The sequence below is a fragment of the Sinohyriopsis cumingii genome, chromosome 18, assembly GCF_028554795.1.
Source record: "Sinohyriopsis cumingii isolate HCF-2022 chromosome 18, ASM2855479v2, whole genome shotgun sequence".
Lineage (NCBI taxonomy): Eukaryota > Metazoa > Mollusca > Bivalvia > Unionida > Unionidae > Sinohyriopsis > Sinohyriopsis cumingii.
In genome coordinates, this window is record NC_142978.1 from 86,827,136 (window position 1) to 86,839,381 (window position 12,246).

The window sequence follows — 12,246 nt, forward strand, 5'->3', positions numbered from 1 at the left end:
CAACTATCTTATTCCTTCCATCTGCATGGGTATCGCTGAGACTTTGAATACTATGTATTGGGGTGCGCCTGCTGTGGATGCGAGCAATGATAGTAATACAGCTACGAATGCATCTGTAATGCTTCCAATATGGGAACAGTTTAAACTTGGATTTGTCTGATTTTCCTTGCCGGACGTTTTGTCAGCGCCAGTAATAACAGCTTCACCCCTTTATCATTCTTTAGTTGGACGATTTTAGAAAGAAACAGAACGGAAAACTAGACATGTTTTGCAACTGCAGAAATAAGCAGGACAAACATTTTTATTGCACACCAAAAAAAGCATCAACAGGAGAGAATGAAACAAGAAGAAGAAGACGAAGAAGATAAAAGTTTCGCTGTCTGAATGGGTCCGATTTCGCAGTAAACATCCATCTAAGCAATGCAATTCCATCTATAAACAACAAGCAAAATGAGCATGAAATGTGTTTTAAAAGAAACACCAATATAAACCAGTGATTATCTAGCAACCATTGAATAGTCCAGCGACGCTCTGGGTCCCAACCTGAGACATGACCCAAGCACAGGAATGTTACATGAACAATCAGGAATGGCCTTAGCAAAGGCCTGATTTTGATCATTTTGGCAGGGCCCCTTGGATTTTTGCGCCGTGCCCCCTGTGAGTACCGCGTTTGGAAAAAACTTTTAAACAAGTTTAATATGACTTTAAACTTATCATTTTCTGGCATCGCTTTAAAATTACTTTCGCTCTTTAGATATAATTTTAACATTACTAACCAAATCGGTCCAATCGGCCCAAGGCCGGCCCTGCAAACAATGGAAGTACTTGATATTGCTGTATATTCCATGTAGCGTGCAGATATAGGTGGGATTTATCACGCTTTTCTAGTGTTCCACCAGAATAAACAACTATCATGATGATTATTATGAGAAAGGTCATATTAAACGCCCATGTCATTTTAAAAATAGATCCTTGTTTAATCATCAATTGGTGTTGCTGTTCCTTTTATTAATACTCATAGTCCACTACTTCTTCTTCTTAATTTTTATTATTATTATTATTATTATTATTAAACCAGTTTACGATCAACTTAGGTGTCAATTTCAGAATGATATACGCATATTATTATTATTATTATTATTACCAATGTATTTGAATAATTGACTTCAGTTTAAAAAATAGAATCCTATGTTTAATTTTCATACGCATTCGCCACATGAGTGAAATCCTTTATACAACCTTGTTCAGTATTTATTTTCTTGTTTTCTCATTTTGCTTAAGATAATTTATATGTGGTGGTAATGCTTTGAAAAGAAATTTAATGCATGGCTACGTGCAGTGAACCATTTACGATCTTATCTTTGTCGTTTCCGTTTGTTGCTCCATTAATAAATTGTCTATTCATTGAATGACAGGTTATGTGTGTCGCTTGCTCATTAGAGTGCTATTACCTGTTAGAAGCGTGTAGTGTACTTTTCGATTTCTTCCTTTCAAGACTGTAATTTACTCTTAAAATGAAAAATATAGTGTTGTTGGACTTTTGGCTTAAATTTGATCGGCAAATTACATGACAAGCGTCAAAGTATAAACGGACAGCAATCGAAACCGGTCATAAACGTTTTTGAGAGCAACGCAGTCTTTCTGATAATCTCAGATTCTATACCATTCTATCCCATTTTAATTATTGTGATATCTTGGATATTAGCCCGGAAATTAAATAAAATGTCATACAGAATAAAAATATTACCAATACCCAGCCACTAGAAAGACAGTCTATATTAGACTGGTCATAATTGACAATTCCTAGCCATTGGAATACACACTCCCTTTAATCATATCCATTGCATTGCCTGTGAAAGCAAGTCGTACGTCAGTTGTCAACTTCTTGTAAACGCTGGCCAAGCAAACAGGTAAAACATGATAGTGTCCATTGTGATGGATTATAAATGCAGACCTAACTGCCGACCGTGAATAGTATGTTCGATTTTGAGGAAATATAGGGTTAATAATTATTTTCTAATTAAGTGGAGCAAACACATTATATCATGAAGTTCATATAAACACAGACATAAATGACTGTTTGTATATCAACGTGTGATATTTAATCAGTGGACAATGTGTGTGTGTGTGTGTGTGTGCGAGACATCACTATAAACTGCCACACTGCAGACATCGTAGCGATATGACTGGAAAATTGTTAAAGCTAATTTGAAAGCCAAATCACATCACACCACACTGATAATTTCATACTGAATCCAAACTTTGATTTGACTTAGTTTTGCACACACTATATCCTTATTTATGGAGAGAACCTCATACCCTATGTATGTGCTCATTCTTCTTTCAGACTATGAAGAAGATGATGTACGAGTCAAACCTATCTCACTTCTCCTCATAGAATTAAAGACATTAATTGGTAAATATTATTCAAACAAGAATACGGACTACCCCGCTTGAGGTTAATGTCAAGATACCTCCTGTGTCTTTCAAAAGAAAGGGACTTGGGTTCGAGAGTGTTAACAACTAGAACGGAACGCGAATACAAGAGAAAATATAGACAATAGTAAGATAATTCTTATCAAAAGCAACTTAAAGATCATTGCTCGTCAGTGTCCCAAGGAAAATGAATGCAAGAAGAAAGACAAGGAGGAGAGTTCTCCAGGCACAAAAGCAAAAGATCACATGGCAGCCAAGAAATGTTGAAAAAGCAACAGCAACAAAAGAAAGTAAAAAGCATGAGCTGACGCCAGCGAATAAATTAAGAAAAGAGACATACAGTGAAAGATCTAAAGAAGAATAAATCAACTTTTTCTATGTACTTTGAAATTTCACTGTGATTTGTATATAAAGAGAATATACGAAAGAAAAAAACATGATTCTTTGTCTTTTAGTTTGAATACAAAAAAGAAGTCGCTTTCACACATATACACAAATTTGGAACAGATTTATGGTTTACTTCATTTATCAATTGTTGAGTAGAATCTCTTTTCTACGATATAGGTGGCTCTTAAAAAGCTGTGATTTACGTATAAAGACACTTATAATCTTGATATCATCAACTTTAATTGTCTTATTGTTTTCCACAGCGAGGTCCTACTTATCATGTTGCCGTTGTTGCTTCTTAGTATTAGTAACTGCAGTTCCTGATGCTGTCATCTCAGTGGCATTGAGATTGGATGTAGTGATGGAAGGTTTATAAATCCTAGAAAGTAAATGACTCTTTCTCTTAGGTTCAGCTGAGGAAGGATTAGATACTTTAACTCTTTAACAGACTCCCTTCCGTTTGTGATTCACAACTCAAGAAAAGAGAGACACTAATCACATTTGCCAAAACAAACATGTGCATTTGGCATATGTTTGTGATTGTATATATCTATGTTGTTAACCACTAAAATGTGAAACCCTCTACTTCGTTTCGTGTGATATAAGTTGGGAGCATGTGTGTTTTGGGAGTGGTATCAAGCAGGTGGGTATTGTATATACATGTAATATGTTATGTTTTGGATTGCATTAAAAATAAAATAAAGTGCTGGACTTTAGTGTATGTGTTCGGATAGTAATCAAACAACGGTTGCTAGATACATGTGATGTGATGGATTGTAATAAATGAGTTTTAACATAGGATTTACCTTATACATATAGTTCCGTCTGCCCCTAAATTCAATAGGTATTATAGGTCATCACGGGAAAACGTATGTCAAAATTGTGCATGTTAAATGCCGTTACCCTCCATAAATACCTACAGTATAAAGCCACGAATAATTTTAACACTGGATTTCCCTTAGTGCCTAATACTGGCCAACAGTGTAATCATATCGGCTAATATCAACCATTGTGCCCCCTCCAGTGCCACGTACTGGCTGTATATTCTCTTACAATAAAACGCAAGAATATGTTGTAATACTTTTGCAATAGAGGAATGGCCATGGCACAACTTTGAAACATTTAATCTTTCCACAATCATATAAATATTCTGAACAGTATATATCAAAACTAAATAATGCTGGAATCAATGCAAATTCTGATGCGACGAGAAATGAAGTATCTCAGCATACATTTTGTTTAATCCATCTCAATGTTCTCTAGATTCTCACATGCCTCAGGAGCCTGATGTTTCTCATTTACAGATTTAGCGGATGTTGAACCTAACATTCTTAATATTCCTCTAATATTGTCCAGGAAGCATGGAGGAACAAAGCAAGTGAGTTTGTAGAATTTACCTGTTATTCTATAGGTCACCAGGAACTGGCTTAAGTCATTTTCATTAAATATGTAGTTTATAACAAGACTCTCTGCTGTTTTCTTCTCGACTTGAATACATGTTACCCTTAATTGATGTACTATTTCCAGTTATGTCCACGGACGCGTTTGTTTTAGTATTCTATTAAGACTCTTATCTTCAGAAGAAATACAAGGGTTAAACTTGCTTGCAAGTCATATCACACTTTGAGAAATTTGTACTTTGGTAATATTTTTATTTTCAATGTTAGCATGAACTAAGTCACATTCCATTCATTTCTTAATTTTTACGTTTAAAAATCTTCTGTTTAATGTGGCTTCATATTTCCATGTTTTGAATGCATAGTAGAAATTCACATTATAAAAATGTTATTTCTGTCCACCACAATTATCAAAAACGTAAGTGACTTCTTTGATGTTCTATAATCTGCAGGAATGAGAGCTTAGATACAAGATTAGACAAGTCTCAATATAGACAATCTATATTCATGCTCCATTTCGCAGGAAACAATTTGCATCACCATCTCACGTGAATAGACGGTTAAGCTAAAGCAGAAAAATCATCCTGTATAATTGTAGACTTGCTATCTGTTTTCGATAAAGCTTCTTTTGTTTCTGACTTTGATAATTACTATTTGTGGTATCAAATTCATCCGTGAACAATTCCATCAATCGTTATTTAGATGATGTATACATTTCTACGTATAAATCAGTACTTGGTGAATGCATGTAAAAGGTATTGTTACCTGATGAATTACATATACCGCTTATTTCAGTTTCATTAATTGCAAGACAATGTGAATCAATAGTAAATGTCATGTGTAGAACTCCTAGTTGAGCATCAAATATGTTTGGACATCTATCTCTTTTGTTTTGCTTGCATATTTCTTATATTTCATGGCACAATAAATGGTCTTTACCTTTTTTGTATTCTATCCAAAATAGTTTTGTCGAGCATGGGATGGTATTGTAAGTTCTGGTTGTAATCAGGTATTGAGTTTAAAGGTCGACTTGAAAATATCTGCAGTGGACAAGACATTTATCATGCACAGTGGCACGAAGCCGATCATATCTGAATTACACTAGCAACTCCTCTTCACTTTTTGATTTTAATGAATCTGCTTTGTTTTTGATTAAGGTATTATTTATTTACAAAAATAAGGAAAACTATACAATAGATTATATGTCCCTCTCGATGCTCAACTATAGTCGCCTTCAGATAATTGATTAACATACAGTGGTATCTGTAATTAAACCATTACTCTCTGGACTAATTTGCCTTCCATTACAGAACTGGCTAATAGTTGGTCCAAGTGACAGGTGTGATATTTCTGAAATCTTTATCCGACTCTAACGTTTGCTTCTTACTCGGACGTATTCACTTTAAAATATCATAACTTTCCAGTCCTTTCTCTCAGTGTTAACATTTATGCTATTTTCAAATTAAGAAGTGCCACATCGACAGTGTTTGATAATTCGTCCGAATGTTCATTGATATAGTTATCCAAATAATCAATCTGCGATTTGTTGTTCTGATATTCAAAGTTTAAATAGTAACTGGTCCCTTCTCTTCTTCTATTTTGAGTGCATTTGCTTCAATTGTCTATAAAACATTTTTATACTGTTTGCTGCCCTTTGTTGTGTGAATATCTATTTTCCAGCTTTTATCTCATATGGTAAAATTTCTTGTTCTATTCTATTGCGTTTTCACACGTTCCTGTACCCTATATCATCATCTGGTAGTGATTGATCATATGTTTCTATGAAGGTGTCCATAGTCTCATCTGAACATTGGGAGGGAAGGTTGCACTTTGACGAAGTGCAGAAAGTTTATGTACTTTGTTCATCTTTACGGTTGTCTACGTTTCCATTTTAGAGGCAAGTTTCTCTTTCATTGTTGCTTTTTCTTCTTCTCAGGTGCTTGCATTCAGCATTGTTGGAATTGATGTCAGCAACAATCTGCGATTACAGCTAGTAATTGAAGAATCAACATCTGAAAAAATGTTTTAGTAGCATGCTATAATTTTCCCAGCTTAGTGATTCATGTAGATTTTATCAGACGTGCCTCTAGAAACATCTCTATTAAAGTAATTTATACACACTCTTGCAAAATGTATATAATTTCATATGTACTCAGGCTAGTCGGTGTTTTCGGGCCCTTCTCAACCAGGCATAAAACTGGCATTAACGCTACAGTGTTCAATAATTATATTATAATGCATAGACTATTCTGCACAAGACCATCCCCGTCTGTTTCTTGGGATGACTGCTGCTGTTTGGTCTTAGATTTTGTGTCCTTAGTATAAGGCAGTTTGGCTGAATTAGTGTCATCGTTCGATATATTTGCTCCATGAATCTTTATGTTCAAATCTCCAGGAAGACTATCACTTTCTGATTCAGTGTCCGTATAATATACAGTAAGGTGTCTGTATAATATACACTTGTTTCCAGATGTTCCAACTGGAACGAAGATAATCTACCATAATGGTGAAAGTGTAGATTCTAAACCCGTAAAACAACACCCTTACAGGACGAATCCTCTCAAGAAGGAATGTTTGAAGAGGGAAGTTGGATACTTGTTGGAGAATGTCTTTATTTAACTAAGCAAAAGTAACTGGAGTTCGCCGTGTATTGTTGTGCCGAAACCAAATAATTTTTTCCGAATGGGCATAGAGTACAGAAAAGTGAACAGTGACACCAAAGGAGATTCATTTCCTATACCGAGAAGTGATGAGTGTCTTGACATGATTAGAAATGCAAAATATGTCACGAAGTTTGACCTGTTAAAAGGATTTGGCACATTCCACTTACGTATAGAACAAAATAAATTTCAGCTTTAGTAACTCCAGAGGGACGTGATTAATACAAAATGTGCCATTTGGTATCATGAATTCTCCCTCTACATTCCAGCGCTAAGTGAACATGGCAACATCTCCTCCAGATTTAAATAAACCATTTAAAGCATATGTTGATGTGAGTCATGTAGGTGTTGCTGGTGTACTAATTCAGGAAAATAAAGATGGTGTGGATCATCCAGTGTGCTGTTTCTAAAATAAAAAGTTACGTAACCACCCGAAAAGGAGCGTTTGGAACTACTTTTGGCTATACAACACTTTGAAGCATTAATGCTGCTTCTTCTCCAACTATTGTATTCATGGATCACAATCCCCATCCTTTCTTTAAAAAAATGAAAACTGAAAACCAGAGGTCATTGTATTGGAGCTTAATGTTGAAAGAATACAACACCGCTATTCAGCATATCAAGGGAAAAGATAATTTCATTGAGAATGCACTTTCACTTGTATAAGAGTTTTATATTGCTTTATTAGCATACATTCTGTACATTTGATGTACCTCTTCCTTTGTAATTCATGACTTGCATATTTGATTGCATATATCGTTTCTTTTCCTTATGAACGGGTATGGTGTGTTATGCATATTTATATTTTTGTAACTCCTGTTACTTGATTTTATTTAATGTTTGTAATTTTTATTCATGGTTGTAAACTGTATGGAATATCTTTTGTTATATATTCTGTAATCAACCAGGCTCTGCTAAGAACGCAAACCTTATCGGAACTTTAAATAGATATTTACGTATGTGTTGACAATTATTAATGATAATCTTAATAATATGAATTAAAATGGCGCCTATGGCATAGTTTCTCAGTGACTGATGGGATTTATACGCATGGTTTGTGCTAGGTCACGTGAATAAGCCCAATGCAACGCAAAATGACTTGTGTATGGTGTCACTTGCAGTATATTGTAAGATACAGTTGCTAAAAGAGATGTATATGAGAAGAAAATTAAGCATTCAGATTCCGAAGTTTGGAGTCACTTGCACTTATTGTGTTCCTGTTCTATGTCTGCAGACGGATTTTATGTTGTTCTTAGATGCTATTTCAGAGAAAAAAATGGTTGTTTGGTATGTCCGTTGGAAATAGAAAGTGTTTATTCTTTGGAATTTAACATTATTCTGGAACTGCTATAAATTATTCGAAGGAATTCTGGACAACGTCATCTTGACAACGTCACTGTTTTTGGAGGAGAATTACATTTCTGGTATTGAAATTTATAGGAAACTTTTCGTTCGTTAAGACTTTCATTGACCTTTATAAGGACTATTTTGGGTTCACTTCATAATACTTTAAGTTCATCTCACATTTGTCATTTATAACGTTGATAATTAAATTGTTTATTAAATTTAATATAATTTGTTGGTTTCGCTCTATTTGTTTATTTTAATTTTGTTACCATAGGGTCGTAACACTACTCAAAAAATGTTGATTGTTTTGTTTTTCATATCTTAGATTTGTTTCCCTTGCATATGTAGCTTTCATTATTAACGCTAGAACACAGCCCTTACGTATCAGTCTGACCAATCTTTTCAGTCATTACAATCAACTTTGTCTATATTTTACACAACGAATAGTGTAGGTTCCAGGAGATAATCAACTTTAATTAAAATAAACGTAATGAAAGACAGCCGAGATATAAGTGCATATAATATAGAGTTTTAAAATTAGATTAAAAATTGTATAACTTGGTGGTAAGATTGAATGAAGACTATTCTTTAATATACAACAATCTGGTGCACTCACGTTCTTTATTAGGGGATTCGGTTTATTTACAAAAGGGACTGGGTGGTAAAATCGCCGCTATGAAAATTTATTTAACACGTAGCTGTACAATTAGCTTCGAGACTGCCAACTATGTTTTGCACATTATCTCATTCTAACATCTGTTTTTTTTGCTGCACCTAAAGTACATAATATTCACACTGTTTCTTAAAATATGTCAAGAGTTTTGACAAAACTGACTTTCAGACTAAATATGTTATGAAATAGAAATTTTCAAGTGACAGTTATAGTAAACTTTTTTGGATTATACTGGTAGTAGAGCAGAAAGAAATGTTGAGGATCAAAGGCGTATTACATGCCAAAAAAAGCAATAACAACAACAAGAGATGACGTTAATGCACAAAATTAAAACTTGATAATCATTTAAATACTGACCTATTTGTTGTAATATTATATTATTTGCAATAATAGACTTCACAACAGTGATGAAAATGTCACAATCGTCTAGCAATGTAAAAGTAATTTAACTATAGCTAAAATCTCAGTGTATACATGAATGCAAGACAGGAAAAAATATAAAACGTCGTTCATTCATGCAGACATTGATATTCGTTTTTAATTATTTCAAATCTTAAAAGAGCCAACGTTACCTAACAAGCTTGGAAAAGTAACTTCTTAAAACATCCCATACTGTTACTTCCTTTTCCAATCAACTTTGTCACTCGATCTTTAGAGAAAAACTTAGACCATGAACCAACACAGCTCATATCTCTTTCCTAGTGCAAGGTTTGTTTATGTAACTCATTATAACGAGATTTTGAAACTGTATATTTCAATCCCTAAACAATGACCATATTGATAACTCCCTGGCAATTACCTGAGTATAACAAATCGTTCCAGGTTCAATGGTGAAATTGCAATTAATTAACTTTTACATTCGATTTAAATATACTTTGCTCCTGGAGAAGGTGATATAGTTTCATATAATCTTTTACCAGCTGATTTTGTTTATTATCCAATTTTACACGAAAAGATACGAACCATCACCACAGATTTAGGTTTGTTCTCAGGCATAACCTACTTTTGGTACAGTAAATTGCAAGCTTTGACATTGGAAGAAACTTTCTTCAAGGAATCGATATTTCAGTAATCTATGATAATTATATAAATTTTCCACGACAGTTTCGACATGGGATCGATAGTATTTCAAACTTTCTATCTAAAAATATCAAGGATAAGAAGAATATTTTAGTAGCAGGCTTAGAAAGCGCCTCGTTATTCTGTTCTCATGCATGCGGGGTCGTATTCATGACCTTCAGGAAAATGCGTGGGCACGACTTGTTTTTATTGCTCCAGTATTGAAAAAGTGTGGAAAATAAAATCTAGCAGATGTTGCAGATACAAACGTTTTAGGCATTGTATAGTCAAAAAAGATATGGAATCTTTAAATTGTTATTTTCCCCATTCATGTAAACTATGTTGAATACGTTTATGATGACTATTGAAAATTCATAATCATTGTTCTGACTAATCTTTCAAAAGGAATTATACGTCGTATTCCGAGAATTTTTAGCAATAATTGTAGAATACCGAAGACAGTCCGATTAACGAGGTACCTTCTGCTCGCTCCAGGTGTCCTATGTGGGGTTTAAAATCTACTCGTCAAAATCACAGAAAGTACGAAAGTCACGGAAGAATTTATTTAAATTCCCTTGGAATCACTTATGAATCCTGAGAATGAGAAATTAAGGTTTTTGAATGCAGACGCTTCAAGCGCGATTAGCCACAAAAGTGAGGAATGTTCTGCTCGTCATTCACTAGTTCTCGGGTTTCTTATAGCAACTTTGAATTTAAAGATCTCCTTTCCTTCTTGCACAATCTTGAAACTTTTTGTCATATATACCATATCAACACGCTGCCCACACTGTCATTTATTCGCAAACATTGTTTAGTTACTGGTTTATCTAGTTTTAGACTGTTAGTTATTAGTGTATCTAGTTTTAGACGTGAACTATTTAAATGTAACCGTGCTAGTGTTTGCAGTTATTCTAAAATTTCTGGAAGTCACTTCATGGTTAGCTGTAATATGAAAATAATCCTCAGGAGCTACGCAACGGCTTTCTTTCTTTGCTATATATATTTCTCCTAAAGTATCATTATCTTTTTTTGATAAGTAAATGACAAATAGCTAACATTTCATTGTACTCGCAATCTTGAAGTCTTTTATATTTGTTTTAAATTTATCAGTTAAAATGGCAGACTAATGTAACTGTATTGGGGGTTATCTGACGCAATATGATCACACCGCTTAGCAACTCTCATCTAAGAACGTTTTCTTTCAAACTAATTTACTGCCGTGAGTTTATAATGTGTATCCTTTCATAAAGTTTAAGATTCAATATAGCCATCACTAACCGATGTTTGCAATACTTCTATCTCATCCAGGGAATTCCCAACGATTTTCAAAATTGCCATGATTGTAAAGCCTCTGTTGAAGAAACAGATTATTGACCCTAGCGATACAAGTATTGCTCTTTTACAAATCTCTCATTAATTTAAAGAATCTTAGAAAACATAGTTTGTATCTCATCTTAATTCCAAAAGTCTTTGTAGCAATGTACAGTCTGCATACCCCCCCCCAGCAAAAGTACTGAAACTGTATTTCTGAGAGTAGTTAACGACCTTCTCTCTTCTTTGGATAATGAAAAGATCACAATGCTTACCCTCCTTGACCTGGCTGCGGCATTTGACACTATAGACCATGATACATTATTACCGTCTCCTTTACGTACTTGGTATTCAAGGTACAGCCTTGTTATGATTCAAGACCTACTTACTCAACAGGGCATAAATTGTGTTCGTAAACGGAAAACATTCGAGCCCAGATAATGTTTTTGTGTTCCATATGGCACTGTTCTCGGCCATGTTATTTTTTTCTCTACACCCAGCTGATCTCAGAGATCGACATCCCGTGCCTCGCCAACTGTACGCTGATGACACTCAAATATAAAAATCAAGCCGCCTAACTGAAGATGATGGTATCATTCGATGTGAAGTCAAGGATGACTTGTAACAAATTGTAAATGAATGATGATGCTATTTAAGCCATCGTGATCATCACATAAAGACTTTCTCCTTCCAACCCTTTAACTTTAACTCAAATGCTAAGTATCAGCAAACTCTACATTATATTTATACAGTCAGTACGAAACATATGTGTCACTCTCGACAGTACGTTCTCATTACACCAATGTTGGTAATGAATATATGCAAGGCTGCATTGTCGGAGCTGTGATTCATCAACACCATTCGCAATTGTCTTTCCGTTGATCCCACTTAAACACTGTTCCTTTATCCTTTCCAAACTGAACTACTGTAATTCACTTCTATCTGGTTCGTCTCAGTATCTACTACAGAAACTTCA